We start from the raw sequence: 3,689 nt of genomic DNA on the forward strand, positions 1-3,689 counted from the left end.
GTATGTAGATATGTACATAAGCATCAACAAAATATAAGTCTATGTGTCAGTAAGTACATAGTGTGAAATCTTAACAGCACAAGCATTATAAAATAAATGTAGTAGGATGAAAATAAAATAATGAAAATGGAAAACACTGTAGAGCAGCTGTAGTCAACTACTTTACCATCACCGGGAAGTGGGTACATTTTTGCAAACTAATTGTTGCATTGTGTGTCACTGAGAGCATGGGGAATTGTGCATTTCTGCATTATGTTTGGATTCGTGTTTGTAAAAAATGTGTGCGTGTGTGTGTGTGTCAGGAAAGTGTGGACCTTGATGTGGGCTGGTTTCTAAAACTGATGCGAAATAATTGAGAGGATGCATATTTACATGTTGATCTATGTGATTTTAGTGTGTGAGAGCTATTGATGCACAACACAGGCACTGACATTCTGTGATTAAGTATTGTATTGTTGTGTGTTGTTCATGTGTTCAATGTGATTTTACACTGCAAATAAAGGTTTCATATTTTAATTTCATTCATAGATTCATGGCTATTGAGCAGTGCTTTTTGAGTGTTGGTCGAATACTGTCAGTGGCATAAGATATTAATGAAAATGCATATTATTAATATTTGTATGTGTGTATATTAAATCAATACAATTGTCAATGCTTCTGCAGATGTGTTTGACTGTTTCCATTTAATTTAATTTACTATGTTCCACTTAATAATGGGCTAAAAGGATTGGTTTATGTAATATTTATGTCTTTGTTATGCACATTAGTCATCCAATCATTACTGATTTGATGATATAGAGCTCAATCTGAATGCAGACAATTATTTCTTCAATGCAAAATATATTTTAAAAATCTTGCCTACATTTGTTTACATATGATAATGAACAAAAATAATAACCAACAGATTTGACACATCTCACACAATTCATTGACCCTCAGCATCCAGCCCTTCATCAGCCGTGAGTGTGGCACATTATGTCATTCTTTGTCGTATATGGTCATCAATAATTTAATAATAATTGATCTCAGGCTCCCTCTCTGGAATCGAACCCTGAATCCCCGTTACCTGTGGTCATTGTAGGCACAAAAAGTACCATTGAAAGTTGATAGGGCAGACATTCGAATGAGACGTCGCCACCACGAGGGCCAGCGATCAGTTCGAGGTCATCTAGTGTCACCAAAGCAGCCGGGGCACCACGGGTCTGATAAATGCACACGTCCCCGAAGGTCAGCGCCCGTTGGGGAAGCGGAGAGCGGGCGGGGAGTGGAGTTTGGTTGGGGGGGTGGGATTTTGCGGAAGTTATTTTGCAAAAGGGGTAAGAACTCGTACATCGCCTGGTACACTGGCGCTGACAAGTAGAAAAATGTTGCTTAATTTTGCCTTTATACACCAAATTAAAGATTAGACTCTCCTCTTCCCAACAATATCAGCTTTCCACCCTAGCACAAACTGGCTGCTAGTAATCAGACATTTAGTGTGGTCCATTTCAGGCAGCTTTCGGAGCTGGGTCAGAAGTCAAACTTCTTTCACTTACAATGTTTGAACACTGCTGCTAATGTGTTTAAACATGTTTAGGCATGTGCAGGAATGTGTTTAATTAGTTGTAACTTCATAAAAAAGGACTTTATGGCAAGTAATTACATATCGTCACAACCTCACTCAGTCTGAGAATCATCATCACTGGTGGTGCACTTTTCAGCTTGAGTAAATTATCTGTTAATCTCAGGCAGGTCTCTCAATACAGCAAAACAATTCTTTACAAACTACTTTTCTTTCAATGGTCTTTTTATTAATGATAAAATACATATAAGACAATCAATGCACAGGAAAAAAGTTTTTTAGATTTTTCGTACAACATCCATAACACAAAACAATCCCTTGTCAAAACATCCGGACATGGACATACTTAAACATCTACTGACAAAAAATATAAATAGACAGAATAATAATAATAATAATAAAAAATAAAAAAATTACAACCACGCTTGGAAAGATAAAAGATTAATAAGATTTAATAACTGAAAAAATCACAGCACAGACACCACCAAAAAAAGGTGAAATACATGAAAAATAGATACATAAATAAAATAGATAATAAAAATTTAAAAATAAAAAAAATAAAAGGGGGGGGGGGGGGGCTACTCAAAAATTATTGTTGAAGGTTTTTCATAAAATACCAAGAAGGGGCGCCATATTCTGTAGAATTTGTTTTCTGATCCCCGAATAGTGTATCTAATCTTCTCTAGATTCATGCAGGATATCATGTCTCTGAGCCAATGTGAACAGCAAGGAGGAGCTGGGTCCTTCCACTTAAGTGAAATAGCTCGTCGGGCTAGTAAAGAGGCAAAAGCAAGAAAGTTGAGCGTAGCTTTATGTAAGTTCAAATCTGGAGCAATGCCAAAAATACCAGTCAAGGGATTGGGCTCAATTCGATGATGGAGGATATCTGATAACGCATGGAAAACCAATGTCCAAAAGTTACCTAAAGAGGGACATGTCCAATACATGTGGTAGAGTGAGGCAGGTGCGCCTTTACATTTATCACATGTAGGGTCGACATCAGGATACATTCGCGCTAATTTGGTTTTTGATATGTGGATTCGATGCACTACTTTAAATTGTAAAAGTGCATGTCAAGAACACATAGAAGAGGAGTGTATCCGATCAAGCACCGAGTCCCATGTGTCCTCTGTAAAGGTGTAATTTAGGTCTTGCTCCCAAGCAGTTCTTATAGTTGCCACTGAAGAGCAGTGCAGTTTGGAAATAAGGTTATATAGATTGGACAAGATACCTTTAGAGGTGGGGTTAACAGAAAGAAATATATCAACAGGGGTAACTGGGGGTTTATAAGGAAAATGGGTCGTTAAGCGCTGTATAAAAGTCCTAATTTGTAAAAATCTAAAAAAGTGGGTTTTGGCAATGCCAAAAAGTTTCTGTTAGTTGAGAAAAGCTCGCAAAACAATTATCAATGTATAGATCTTCAAAGCATCTCAAACCTTTTCTGTGCCAAATATTGAATGCGCCATCAGCCATTGAAGGAGCAAATAGATGGTTAGCAGCAATTGGGCTTTTAAGTGAAAAAAGCTGTAGTCCAAAACTTTTCCTAAATTGGCCCCAGATTAACAGGGAGTGTTTAACTACTGGGTTGCTCTTGGGAATATCCGAAGCAAGTGGAAGTGCGGCACCTAAGAGGGCAGGTAAGGAAACAGGGTTACTGGCACAGACCTCCATTGTAACCCAGGCCGGGGAAGTGGGTTCAAGATGGAAATGTCTCCAAAATAACAAACACCCAATATTCACTGCCCAGTAGTAGTACTGGAAATTAGGCAGAGCCATTCCCCCTGCCTGCTTGGATCTTTGGAGAAATGCTTTCCGCAGCCGAGGGTGTTTACCATTCCAAATGTAAAATATCAATAATGAGTCAAGGGCCCTAAAAAACTATTTGGGGATGAGAACGGGAAGACATTGAAACAAGTAGAGGAACTTTGGAAGCAATGTCATTTTAATCGAGTTTATTCTTCCAATAAGGGACAGAGACAAAATCTGTTTTGCCTGATCAAATAAAGTGAGAAAATTTGATTGAAACAAGTTTTTGAATTCTCTGGTGACACAAATTCCGAGGTAATTAAATTGATCTTTCACCACCTTAATGGGAGATGGGTATAGTTAAGTTTAAGAGCTTCTTTAT

The sequence above is a fragment of the Paralichthys olivaceus genome, chromosome 5 (genome assembly GCF_024713975.1).
Source record: "Paralichthys olivaceus isolate ysfri-2021 chromosome 5, ASM2471397v2, whole genome shotgun sequence".
Taxonomy (NCBI): domain Eukaryota; kingdom Metazoa; phylum Chordata; class Actinopteri; order Pleuronectiformes; family Paralichthyidae; genus Paralichthys; species Paralichthys olivaceus.